The sequence below is a fragment of the Canis lupus genome, chromosome 13 (genome assembly GCF_003254725.2).
Source record: "Canis lupus dingo isolate Sandy chromosome 13, ASM325472v2, whole genome shotgun sequence".
Classification (NCBI taxonomy): Eukaryota; Metazoa; Chordata; class Mammalia; order Carnivora; family Canidae; genus Canis; species Canis lupus.
In genome coordinates this window covers 13,136,720-13,151,369 of record NC_064255.1, presented here as the reverse complement: position 1 = coordinate 13,151,369, position 14,650 = coordinate 13,136,720, and the positions used below count along the sequence as shown (strand labels likewise).

General features: G+C 35.2%; 1 protein-coding gene across 1 annotated transcript in view; it reads left to right on the top strand.

Moving 5' to 3' along the window:
* The window catches only part of CSMD3 (CUB and Sushi multiple domains 3), a 1,170,241-nt gene that overhangs the window by 584,985 nt on the left and 570,606 nt on the right, over positions 1-14,650 (top strand). The gene's annotated exons all lie outside the window — the stretch shown is intronic.

Genomic DNA, 14,650 nt, shown 5'->3' with positions numbered 1-14,650 from the left:
ACTTAAAATCTCTCTTCTTTGGATAGATTATATATTTGTTCTAGGAAGCATTATATTTCTCTTATTCTTAAAATAACATATGAATAACTAATTGTTCTGTCACTTGCATTTTATTTAATTCCATAATTACATGACTGATAATCTAGACTGAAGTTTTACTAAAGTTAGGTGTAGGTTTATCTTAACATCCTGAAAACTAAAGCAACACACAGCTTTTTGTTTTTACAAAAGAAGTTAATATTTCCACTAACAATGATTGACTTTCAGTATTTTACTTTCTCTTGAAGATCAAGCATTCACTTATTGCACAGTTTAGAATAAAAAATAAATGTTTATTTTACTTCCTTTCTATAATTTCTTATTTTTTTATTTTTTTAAATTTTTATTTATTTATGATAGTCACAGAGAGAGAGAGAGGAGAGAGAGAGAGAGGCAGAGACACAGGCAGAGGGAGAAGCAGGCTCCATGCACTGGGAGCCCGATGTGGGATTCGATCCCGGGTCTCCAGGATCGCGCCCTGGGCCAAAGGCAGGCGCCAAACCGCTGCGCCACCCAGGGATCCCCCCTTTCTATAATTTCTATCCTTAATGCTAACATTTCCTCCTATTCTACTATATACATATAAAAGATGCCTATGTATATACAGATATTTGTTCTATATAATGGTGTAATGAATCACAGATCAGCACCAAAAACTTATCTTGGGTGTATATTTTCTCAAGAGAAAAATAAAAATAATACTGCCTTTCTCATAGGGCTCTGAAAGGTTTATAGGAGGTAATACATGCTGCACACCTAGAATAGAGTCTGGAATAAAGGATATGTTTATTAAATGTTAGTAATAATATTACTACTGCTACTACTACAACTAGTATTACCACCATCACCACACCGCACCACTCTATTCGGAGTGTGCTGAGGCATAATGGCTCCACCACCGGTGTTTGTGCTTAGCTTCCTGCTGTGCAGATAACACATGCTCTCACACACTTCAGAACTTGGAATATCCTTGCAGAGACTCCCTGCTGATAGTAGTCATCAGAAGCCATCAGCAGATGTTTCTAAGAATTCAGAATAGACTTCTGCCAAGAGAGACTGAAAAAGGAACTGGAAAGAGCTGTGAGCTTTTGCTTTCTGCCCCTGAGATATTTTACCGCAGAGTAGAAGGTTATCTTAATGACAACCTCAGAGTTATAAGAATCACAGGAACTATCCTGGGACATTGATAGTTTCCTGCTCCAGCTGCCCAGCACCTCGGCAACTGCTCCAGCTAGCTAGTGAGGAGACACAGGGAATGCAGTACTGTTCCTGTGTGTCCAGTACTTGCTCTTCTTAGCACTGTAGGTTGTTTGGCTTCTGAAAGCCTTTCATCAGTGTGGAGGAGAGTCACTTGGAGGATCTGATTATTTTCATACAACCAGAGTTGCATAGGATGCACACATCATCGAAGTGCACAATTCTGTGTAATCTCTTGCCTCTCCCTTGCATATCTTGCTTGAATTTTAGCTTCCTCTTGACCTAACAGTGGAACCAATCACACTGCATGATACCAGGGGAAAAGACAGAAGGAAGGGAGCAAAATCTTCACATATGGATGTGGCAACTGTCGTCGTTGTCTTCTTCTCCTTCTCCTTCTCCTTCTCCTCCTCCTTCCTTCTTCTTTTTCCTTCTTCCTTCTCTTTTCTTTTAGGACCTCTTCCATATCCTCTTGATAGAGTCTCAGACCGTGATGATCTCTATCATACAAGAGCAACCATATTAGATGTCATATACCGTGGAGTAGCCAGATGAACACCAACATTATAAATTCTAAACTTGTCCCAGGGAATCCTACAGTTTTGCTGATTAGAAAGCTGGTCTACAATAGAGTCAATAAAAAAAGGACTAATTTCCTGCCTTTAGGAAGCCTCCAGCTAGGGATTTTGGCAGAAAATAGAAGAGTAAACACAGAAATTAACAGTCACTACTTGAAAGAAACACTCCGAGTGGAATAAAAGTGAGCCTGCTTAGAATTGTTAGTGAAGACAGGGTAGATTCAAGCCAGTATTGAAGGAAGACAAGAGACCTAGCAATGCAAAGAGGAGAGTGTCTGGGGCAGAATTAAACTTGCTTGCAAAGGTCCATGAAGACCTGCTGTCTCCTAGAAGTAAAAAGATAACCTGTGGCATAGTGGGTAAGAGGATAGTTGAAGAAATAGAGGCTGTAGGGCTGAATAAGATCCAGATCATACAGAGCATTTGGGGATGTATCCAAAAATGTGATGAGAAATATGACCTAACCAATTGTTCTCTTCATTCTGATTTATCTCAAATGTCATCTTCTCTCCTCCATCACTCTCTGTCTCCATGCTTCCTCTTTATAGCACTTCCTAACACTTAGGAATATTGAAGATCTTATATAGCCTTATATTATATAATCCTTTTCTATCTTTCATGTATTTCCCCAATGAAAAGAGGAAAGTTTGTCTATATCCCCAACACTAGAATAGGATGTGGTAAAGAGAAGGTTCTAAATAGATATTTATAGAACGCATCAGATAAGTTTAGAGTGTTTAGTAGAACACTTACATTACTTTATTTGTGTTTCAATATAACATCTAACATTTGTTAGAAGCATGTTAATTGAAGTGCAATTCTCAAAAGAGGAAAGAATAGTATATCTGCCTCTCCTCACTTTTATTCTAACCATTTGCCACAAAGAGTATTTTTTTTAAACTCTCAACACTTTATTGAACTTTCAACAACAAACAGGGGCTCAGACCTTAGGGTGCGCACCTTCCCCGGGGGAGGGGGACCATCCTGTCCTTTAGGACAAACCCGAAGTCACATGGAGGTACAGGTACTAGAGTCCCCCAGCTTGGAACCTGGGCAGACCCCAAGTGTGGGCACATTTCCTGAAGTTGGGGCCTGAGAGGCAGTTCTGAGGCCAGCAGACCTGACCTGGACCTGCAGCTTAGGGGTTCTTCTGCTGGGTCCCAGCAGGTCAGCCGGACCCAGGCCTCTGGCCCACTGGTCTAGATGACTGACTGCTGGAGACCCATCATGTGGAACAGCCTGCCTCCTAGTGTGGGTGAGGGGTGGCCCAGTGGCCAGGAATCTTTCTCCCTGGATGACTGTGGCAACCAATGGATTCAGTTGCAAATAATTCCTATTGCACCTTAATTTCTTGGACTTTGACCTAAATTGCTTACTTCGGAAGATGGCTTGGGAAGTAAACAAGGTTTTCTATTGATATTAACTGATAAAAATCCATTAATCAGTGACAAGAAGAAATTAAGTAAACAAAAAGTTGACAACAAGACTATGAATTGAGAAGCTAATATCTAGCATACTTTCTCTTTGGTGTCATAAGAAAAATTCTAACTGAGAACAAGAATTAGAATCCATTCTGTGACTCATTATGTATGCGTATGGTATCTGATTTTTCACTACCATTTTTGTGTATTTAGTCATTTTTACATAATATAATTTTTAAATAAAGCTTTAAGTCAAATGTCATCTATAAAAATATATATAGATAGAGGAATAGAAAGATAGGTACTCTAGGTCAAGTTGACCTCATTATTAATGAGGGGCAAAATCAGTAAAATAGCCTTTCTTACAAAATTCATTTCAATGAGCCTCATTTATATTTGTTTAAAAAAAATTTTATATGTACAACCTAACATATACAAATTTAAGATAAATACTCTCCTAAAACTAATAACATTATCTATGTCTTTCTTCAAATTTCTTAAATTGAAGTTAATCATTTATATGTATTATAAAATTTGTATCCTCCAGTAGCTAAGCATAAATAAATGACAGAAGAGAACCAACACATTTGTATGTGGTGTTATAGATTTAATATTTGATGCATTTTTTCATTTTTATATAGCTTCTTCCCTTCATGAAACATTTGTAGTGCCATATTTAATCTGTTATTGTTATGTACCAGCAAACCCCTAAAGGGGAAGAACAGTGTATAGATACAAAAGGCATAAAAAAAAAAAAAGCTTTTATCTTCCATCAATATATTCCTGTGTCTCCAGATCCCCCCCGCCCTTAACTGATGCTGATCCCAAAGTGGGTGAAACTAAAGAATTCCTTAATCTGGCATTGAAAAGTGGCACTGAATAGTTTAGTCCAGAGTTGTAGAATATATATTCTATAATAAAATATCCAAGTATAATAGCACACTGTATAATTTTTCTGGAATATGAGAGATTAGTCCTTTGCTCTCAAATGAAATTACTTTGAAAGGAAAGAATGTTGTATTTGTATGTGTCATATATAAGACTTGTATAGCTTAAAATATTTACCTGTTTCATAAATTCATGTATATTTACCTTTGTATAGCTCCTTTTTACAAAGATAAGCAAACTCAAATCATTACTAAATAAACTGTTGTTGAATGTTAATTTTCCATATATGCACATAATACTTATACAATACATATCACAAAAAACAATCAAATTTTAGGATTATTCTAAAATACATATTTTTTAAACAAATGTACTGCATATTCTGCTTTGTCTAAATTAGACTTTATACCCAATAAAATGTGATTAAAGAGTCCTGTGAAACATAGCTTTAAAAAAAAAAAGATTTATTTATTTGAGAGGGGGGAAAAGAGAGAGAGAGCATGCAGGGGGAGAGACAGAGAGAAAGGGAGATTTCAAGCAGACTCCCACACAGCCCAGAGCCCCATGCAGGGCTTTTGGCAGGGCTCAGTTCCACGACCAACCCTGAGACCATGACCCCAGCAGAAACCAAGAGTGCCATGCTTAACTAACTGAGCTACCCAGGCACCCCAAAAGCATAGAGTTTTGAGTTGGCTTTTGACTAGTACTTCTTTTTCTTTAAAGTTTATTTATTTATTTTAGTAATCTCTATCCCCAACATGGTGCTCAAACTCATGACCCCAAGATCAAGAATTGCTGCTCTTCAGACTGAGCCAGCCAGGCACCCCATTGAATAGTGCCTTTATTTGTATAAAAAGAAAGGGGAAATTTACTATAATAATTTTTATTTGGGATAAAGAAATCCAGATTGAATCTATTCTACTCAACACCTACTTTCACACCCATGTTTAGGTTGATGTCTCTAACGCTGCCCTGCTCTTCTTCAAATTCAGATTGTTCCTCCTGCCAAACAGAACAAATGGAAAGCGATCACAATCCTGTTGACACTGTACTCAAAATTCACTACTTTCTGCTCCTCATTTAAAAGATAAAGTTCAAAGTCCATATGCAACATGATGGAGTCCCTACTTCCATCTTTAGCCTTCTTTCTCATCACTTTATGTTTCACAGTTTATATTACAGAAAGAACAACAAAAAATATATTTTCTATTGTGACACTTTCATGCTCTCCCCTAGAAAGTTCTTACCCAATTCTCACCTTTATTTTGTACTGCCTTGGGATTCATTCTTTGAGGAAATCTTTCCATTTCATGGTCCAGTTGGATTGGATGGCTCTTCTCCTGGCTCCCATGTGACCCTTTGTGTCCATATCCCAAAGCACATAAGATGGGGTATAATATTTATCTTGTTTCTATCTTGTCTCTCTCCACTGGACCATGATCACCAAGATCTGGAAAGTATATGAAAAAAGAAGTGCTTTAATTAATAAAATTAAAATTAATAACTTGGCATTGCATACCTTCAACATAATTAGCTTTTGCGTATTTTATACATATGCATATATTATGCATTCTGGATTTCCTCGTGTGGTAGCAAAAATACTTGTTGATATCTGAGTGAATTATTGTCATTTTGAAACAAACATAATGGAGAAAAGCTGCTTCTGGGAAAGATAAATTCTTAGCAGCATAGAGTTTGGGGAAGTCGCTTTTTTCTTTGAATCACTGTGAGGTTTTCAAAAAAAGAACTTTACTTTCAAGATCATGGTGAATAGATGTGAACATCTGTTTTATGATGATGAACTTATCATGGCTAATAATAACTGCCATTTATGAGGGCATACTCTGTATGATGCACAGTATGTGTTTTTTACAAACTTTGTATAATGTAATGCCTATTTCAACTTAAGGAAGTATGAATTATGAACACTGTTTTAGAGAAATTCAGAGAATTTCATCAAATACTATAACACTCTGTGACAAAGATGAGATTTAAACTTTGCATTGCCCATGTCCTTAGCTCCATCACCCTGTCTCACTAATGAGTATAGCTTGGTAATTAATATTAAAGCATCATTAATTTATTTAATTTAAACATCATCAAAGATTCATTTGAATGTTATGCTAATTATGTTGGTACAAAATGTTTTACACAACGGTCATCAGCTACAGAAATGCTGAAAAATGAAATTTCATCAGCTTTCAGATTTCTGTTGATGCATAAGAAATACAGATTTTACCATGGATGATAAAATAGCTGCAACCAATCTATGCTTCCTATACTTTTTCCCAAGGAATTGACATAATATTTATTAGTTCTTAGTTTTCAGAACTTATCTCCCCTTGCTATCACTATTTAAGACATATGACATATGCCCCACATCAAAGAACATATTTACAAACTGTCTTATTATGTAACAGGTATTGGCAGACAGTATTTTCTAAATTGCAGGCTTTTACTATGCAAATGCAAAATGCTGTGATGTTTAAGCATATAGATTGTGATATCAGGCCAACCTGCTTCTGACTTTTGGGAGGGTTTTTCTATTGGATGCCACTGCTCTAGGACTTCAGTGCCATTCTGTATTATAATCACTATTGCTCCTCAAACTGGATGTTTCTATGTCTTTTGCAACCCTCTACCAGAATAGTTGGGGAAGCATAGATCTCATGCCTATACTCCAAGTGCGATAAGTGAGAGCAGAATAGACTATCTAACCTTGTTGGGAACTATGTTCTGCTTCCTACCAAGATTCTTAACTCTTCAAACACAAGGTGGATATTCAAGTGCTATGTGGCCAAATTAATGTGTCAATATACAGTACAGAAACTTTTAGGGTTAAAATAAACCAGTACTTATATAGTACTGAGCCTAGTGACTCACACAATATAAATATTTGCTAATTTTTTTAATTTAATAAGTAATGGATATGAAGCATATAATTTAGTGGGAATTCTACATGACTTCATTAAATGTAATAATGCGGGAGTCAGATTTTTAAATCCTTTGTAAATGATACTGAGAATAAAAATTATGAGACATAGGTTATATACAACTTCTATCAACGTACCTCATGAAAACCTATATCTTAAGCTTTATGGCAAATGGAGCTATTAAGTATTTAGTATCTATGCTGTTTACCGATTTCTCACTTCTGGAAAGCAATGTTAAAATGGCTGAGATTATTCTTAATCGACTACATGAGTAGCTTAAAAGTTTTTAACATAACTCTCAATAAGCAGCACTATGTAAGCTATTTGGAATCATTACTCTACAAATGGAATTCAAGAGAGTGGCTTATTTGGTTAAAAAAATCAAGACACTTATAGATCATTTCTGTGTTTCAGGGGCATGTTTTATTAACACAACTTTTTTTCAGCAGTTCGATGAACTAAGTGCACTTTTCTTTTCCCACCCACAAATAACTAGGAACAAAAGAGAGGCAAATGTATAACATTTCTTTCTCTACAAATATGCATTGTATTCTTCCAATTTCCCTAATAAATGTTTCAGCCCAATACCAACTAAACATGTAGGGAAAGTGTTCATGTTACATTGATGAGTATTTGTTTATTTTTTTAGATTAACTTTGCATTTCATTTCCACATTAAACAAAAATAAAGGGATAAAAATGGCTACTTGGTCAACTCCATGTTAAAGGAGAATTCATAAAAAGAAAATTTCACATCAGACTCCCGCTGTTACTTAATATATTCTTGTGTAAACAAAGGGTTTTTTTTCTAAATAATCGTTATACCTTCCAATCTTTTTTCTTTTAGAAATATATCAATGTACTATTTTTGAGTTTTACTATGTTTTATTTATATTAATGTGTGCAGATTTTACTTCTAAATATTTATTCCAGTAATAATACATCTACATGAATCAAATTAAAATGAATATGTCCTACATATTCAGTCAGACTATTCCATCTTCTCAGAGTTTGAGTGTCATTGAAACTGTTCAAGAATTACAAGAGTCTAAAATTTCAAGTGACAGCTCAGTGGTTAAGTGCTTGTCTGAAAGTATATGGACTAGTTAATAATTAATTCATCACTTAATTTAAATGAAGTAGGGTTCTCATTGTTACATATATACATGCATGAATTTCAGTTATAATTCAGACAAAAAAATCTACTATTAAATGGGTGTCTAAATCCTTTAGGACATGATTATACAATAATGACTGTCAAGGGATTGGCATAGAATTAGCAAGCAAACTATCAGTCATTTATTCGAGATCTAATTTGTCTCTACTAGCTGATTAGACTTTTAAAGTCATAAAAAGGAGGCATTCCCTAATTTCAAATTCAATATATTTAAAATGGCTTGCTATAAGGTAGATCATGAGATTTCTTCTTTTGATAAGATGACAGGTGAGGTACTCTTAGAGGTCCTCCTACTGCAAAACAAGAAACATTTTTTAGTGCATTTCTGGTTTACAAGAAAGCAAAGAAAATCTACAAGGCTATGCATAGATACTGCACAAACACACATAAATATATACACACATAATGAAAAGAACACAAGCTAAAATGAAAACAGGAGATGAAATGGGAAGAAAGCTTGGTTTTCCTTAGAGTAGATGGCAATAAATCTCTGGAATGAGAAGACTAAGACTGGGGCCTAGTCTCTTTGGATCAATGGGTGAAGAAACTAAACTTGAAATTTAGCATTTAGTTAAAACCCTTAGATGCTGTTAAAATGCCACCAGCTTGGTAGTAACTCTTGGATCCAATTAGCATAAAATGAATAAAATATACTCAATTTAGGGCCTAACGATTCTCAAAGCTTAAGCTCAAATAAATATGGTTTTACTATTAAATATAACTAAACACATAGGGAAGCAAGCTATTATGAATGAGTCACTAGAAATAACAAACTGAAATTTTTTGGGAAATGAGGGCATTTGAAAACCTTCCAGTATGTGGTAGAATTTAGAAAGTCACATGCATGTACAGGACAAGGCACATGTTCAGAAAAGACCTGAGAAGACCTTAAGCTTTCACTACTAGTTGATCTATAAGCTCAGTGCAAGCATCAAGTGAAGGCTAAGGAGAACTGTGAGTGGTCTGGCTAAGTGTTAAAAGAGTATACCAGCACTGAGCTATTCTCAAAGACTGGAGGAGGTGTTGCTATGATCTGAATGTCCGTGTCCACTCAAAATTCATGTGATGAAGTCTTAATGCCCAATATGATGATATTAGGAGGTGGGCCTTTGGGAAATGCTTAGGTCCAGAAAAATAAAAATAAAAAAATAAAATATAAAAAATAAAATAAATAATAAACAATATATATATTTTTAAAAAACAGGATTTCCATGGAAGAGAAAGCTTGCTTTCACCAGACACAGAACCAGCCAGCATCTTGATCATAGACTTCCCAGCCTCAAGAACTGTGATAAATTTCTATTGTTTATAAGCCATCCAGTTTATGGTATTTTGTTATAGCAGCACAAACATACTTAAAATGATTATTTTTTAAGCTCCCTGTATTAAAAAAAAAAACAATTCCAGACAAAATATTGTATGAACACAAGTTAAACTTTCAACAATCAAGAAGAGCAAACTCTAGAGAAGGGAGAGAATCTGATTTCCAGAATTACTGGAGTATAATAATCAAATGTCCAGTTGCAGCAACAACGAAATAATCACAAAGCATATAAAGAAGCAGGAAAGTAGGACCATTCTAAGGAACAAAACGACCTGACAGAAACCATCCCTAAATAACTCATTGAACGTATTAAACAAAGATATATAACAACTATTTAATTATGCTCAAAGAATGTGGACAAAGGGGACGCCTGGGTGGCTCAGCGGTTGGGGGTCTGCCTTCGGCTCAGGGCGTGATCCCGGGGTCCCAGGATCAAGTTCCGCAGCGGGCTCCCCGCAGGGGCCTGCCTCCTGTGTCTCTGCCTCTCTCTGTGTGTCTCTCATGAATAAATAAATAAAATCTTTTTTAAAAAAGTGGACAAAGAATTAAAGGGAACCATAAAAATCATATATGAATAAAATGAGAATATCAGTAAGGATATGTAAATTATAGAAAGAATCCAAATAGAAATTTGGGGATTTTAAAATACAATATCTGAAACAAAAAACAATATCTGAAACAAAAAACCCACTGGAGACGTTAAAAGCAGATTTGATTGGGCAGAAGACAGAATTAATAAACTTGAACAATTTGGGGCAGCCCAGGTGGCTCAGTGGTTTGGCGTCGCCTTCAGCCCAGGGCGTAGTCCTGGAGACCCAGGATCTAGTCCCACATCAGGCTTCCTGCATGGAGCCTGCTTCTCCCTCTGCCTGTGTCTCTGCTTCTCTCTGTCTCTCATGAATAAATAAATAAAATCTTAAAAAAATAAATAAACTTGAACAATTTTTGAACAATTGAAATCATCCAGGTGAAAAATAAAAGGGAAAAAAGAATGAAAAATAATAAAAGGAGCATAAGAGACCTGTAGGATATGAACAAGTGAGCCAAACAAATGTATTATGAGAGTCCCATAGAGAAGGATGTAGAAGGAATATCTGAAGAAATAATGGTCAAAAATTTCCCAAATTTGAGAATACACGAATCTACACATCCAAGAAGCTCAGGAAACTCTAAGATAAACTCAAAGATGAACTCTAAGAGTTTGATACATGGACTTATCATAGTCAAGTTACTAAAAGGTATAGACAGGGAGAATCTTCAAAGCATTAGGAGAGAAGTCACTGGTCATGAGCAAGAAATTTTAAAAATATAAGCAGCTGATTTTTAATAAGAAAAAGACATGGAAATCAGAAAATAGTAGGATGACATAAAGGATGAAAGAACAAACAATGCCAAGTAAGAATTTTTTATCTATCAAAGTTCTCCTTTAAGAATGAAGGTGGAAAAAAAAAAAAAAAAAAGAATGAAGGTGAAACCGGGACCCCTGGGGGGGCTCACTGGTTGAGCGTGTGCCTTTGGCTCAGGGCATCAGGATCTAGTACCATATCCGGCTCCCTGCATGGAGCCTACTTCTCCCTCTGCCTATGTCTCTGCCTCTCTCTGTGTGTCTCTCATGATAAATAATTAAAGTCTTAAAAAAAAAAAAATGAAGGTGAAATCAAGATTCCCCAGGTAAACAAAAGCTAAAAAGCTCAGAAATAAATCCATCAATCAATTCATGTTTGATAAAAGTACCAAGACCATTCAATGGGGAAAAAATCATTGCTTCAACAAACGGTGACTGAAAAATTGGACGGCCACATACAAAAGAATGGAATTGGATCTTAATTTACACTACATACAAGCAAATAATTCAAAATGGATAAAGACCTCTATTTAAGGGCTTACACTATAAAATCCCTAGGAGGAATCATAGAGGAAATTTTTCCAAATAGATTTGACAATGGTTTCTTAAATATGACACCAAAAGCATAAACAACACATACAACAAAAGATAAATTGCATTTTGTTACATTAAAAACTTTGACGCATCAAAGAACACTACCATAAGGATGAAAAGACGCCCACACATGGGAGAAAATATTTTCAAATCATATATGTGTTAAGAAATTAATACTAAGAGTGTAGAAAGAGGTCTTACAACTCAGCAACAATAAAACAAACAACCTAATTTAAAAATGGGTAAAAGACTTGAATAGCCAATTCTCCAAAGAAGATATGCAAATTGCTAATAAATACATGAAAAGATGTTCAATAGTATTAGTCATTAGAGAAATGCAATCAAACCACAATAATAAGCCATTTCACAATTACTGGGATGACTATAATAAAAACCAAATAGAAATGAGCAACACACCTACTAGGATGACTACAATAAAAACAAAACAAAAAATAACAGCTGGTGAGAATATGGAAAAACTGGAACTCTCATGTGTTGCTGGTGGGAATTTAAAATGTTGCAGCAACTCTGGAAAACATTCTGGCAGTTCTCAAAATGCTAAACAGAATTAATGTGTGACATTAATGTGTGATGCATACTCAAAGTAATTGAAAACAAAGATTCAAAACATTTACTTGTATATCCATCTTCGTAGTAGCAGTATTCACAATAGGCAAAATATAGACACATCCCAAGTGTCTATCAACAGAGTGATGGTTAAACAAAATGAGATATATATATAAAATGGAAAATTATTCATCCATAAAAAGAAACACATTTGCTACAATATAGATGAACCTGAGAGATCTTATGCTAAATGAAATAGGTCAGACACAAAAGGAAAAATATTGTATAATTTTACTTACATAAAATAGTTATAATAGGCAAATTTGTAGAGATAGATAACATGTTAGAAGTTAATCAAGGGTAACTTTGGAAGACAGTGGTAATGGTTGCACAACATTGTGAGCATAATGTTACCAAATTGTATACTTAAACAATGGTTAAAAGCACAAATTTTCTTTTATATATATTACCACAATAAAAAATAATAAACAAAAATAGAGAAAATACATTTAAATAATATTAGAAATAGAAACAAGAAAAAAAGTACAGACAGGCCTAGCATAGCTTGAAAGAAAGTGAATAACTATATGACAATTAATTTGAAAAGATTCTCAGTGTTGAAATGTTTCTGGGAAAATTAAACTTACTTAAATTGACTCAAGAGAAAACAAACAAACAAACCTGAAAGACCTGAATAATTCTAGAAATAAAAAATAAATTAGACCAGCAGTAAAAGCTTAACTACTGCTCCCCAGAAAGAGGCTTAGATGTTCTTCAGGATAGTTCTCTCTTTTGTTTTAACCGATTTTGTTTATTTATTTGAGAGAGCATGAGTGGGGACAGGGGCAGAGGGAGGAGAAGCAGACTTCCTGGTCATCAGAAAGGCCTGACCCCGGGATCATTGCTGAGCTGAAGGCAGGCGCTTCACCATCTGAGCCACTCAACTGCCCCTTACAGGATAGTTCTATCCAACTTTCAAAAATGATGATTCTCAATCTTACAGAAGTTCTTTCATAGTAGAAATGAAAGTATGCATGTGTCAATTTATTTGATGAAAGATGTTGATATGAAATCAGCAAGGAAAACTAGAGTAGAAAACTTCCTTGTCTTCATAAGATATATTTACCTCAATAATATTCTTAATGGTAAAATATTAGAAGCATTATCTTTTAAATGAAACACAACTTAATGAGGCCAATTATAACCTATTCTATAAACATTATACCAGAGATCCAAGGCAGAGAAAGACAATTATCATATGGTTTCACTCATATGAGGAATATAAGAAACAGCACAGAGGATCTTAGGGGAAGAAAGGAAAAAAAATGGAATGGGAAAAAATCAGAGAGGGAGATAAACATGAGAGACTCTTAACTATGGGAAAGAAACTGAGGGTTGCTGGAGGGGAGGGATTGGGGGGGAATGGGGTAACTGGGTGATGGGCATTAAGGAGGGCACGTGATATGATGAGCACTGGGTATTCTATGAAACTGATGAATTACTGAACTCTACATCTGCAACAATGATGTTCTCTGTATGCTGGCTAAATGAATTTAAATTTCAAAAAAAAATGTAAAGATAAAAGGAATAAAAAATAATACAAGAACCTGGATGGCACAGTTGGTTAAGCCTCCAATTCTTGGTTTTGGCTCAGGTCCTGATTGAGCCCCACTTTGGACTTCACATGGCATCTGCGTCTATCCCTCTGCCCCTCCCCTCCTATCATACTCTCTCTATATATATAATAAATAAATAAATATTTAAAAAACAGAAGAATACACAAGAACTTAAATTGTCATTTATAGAAGATATACTTGTTATGGACAAAACTATAAATAATTTACAAATATAATAAATAGGGAACAATAGGAAAGTCTTATGAAATCACCTAAATATGAGCTCAATAAGCAAAAATAATTTTCATTTCTATATACAAACAATGAATAGGTGAAAATATAAAGATATATACCATTTAAAATAAGAAAAAAAAGGGACCCCAGGGTAGCTCAGCTGTTGAGCATCTGCTTTTGGCTCAGAGCGTGATCCCGGAGTTCCAAGATGGAGTCCCACATCTGGCTTCCTGCATGGAGCCTGCTTCCCCCTCTTCCTATGTCTTTGCTTCTCTTTCTCTCTCTTTCTGTGTGTCTCTAATGAATAAATAAATAAAATCTTAAAAAAATAATAACAAAAAATAGGGCACATGAGTGGTTCAGTAGAATAAGCTGCCAACTCTTGATTTCAGTTGAGGTCATGATCTCAGATGGTAAGACTTGAGCCCCCACGTCATGCTCTGTGCTCAGTGGGGAATCAGCTTGAGATTCTCTCCCTCCACCCCTCCCCCTGTTCTGCTCTCTTTCTCTAAAGTAAATAAATAAATTGTTTTTAAAAATAACAAAAAAAAAAATGGGGCACCTGGTGGCTCAGTGATTGAGCATCTGCCTTTAGCTCAGGTCATAATCCCGGGGTCCTGGGATCGAGTCCCACATTGGGCTCCCTGCAGGGAGCTTTCTTCTCCCTTATGTCTCTTTCTCTGTCTCTCATAAATTAAAAAAATATCTTATAAAAATAATAACAAAAAATGGGTTTCA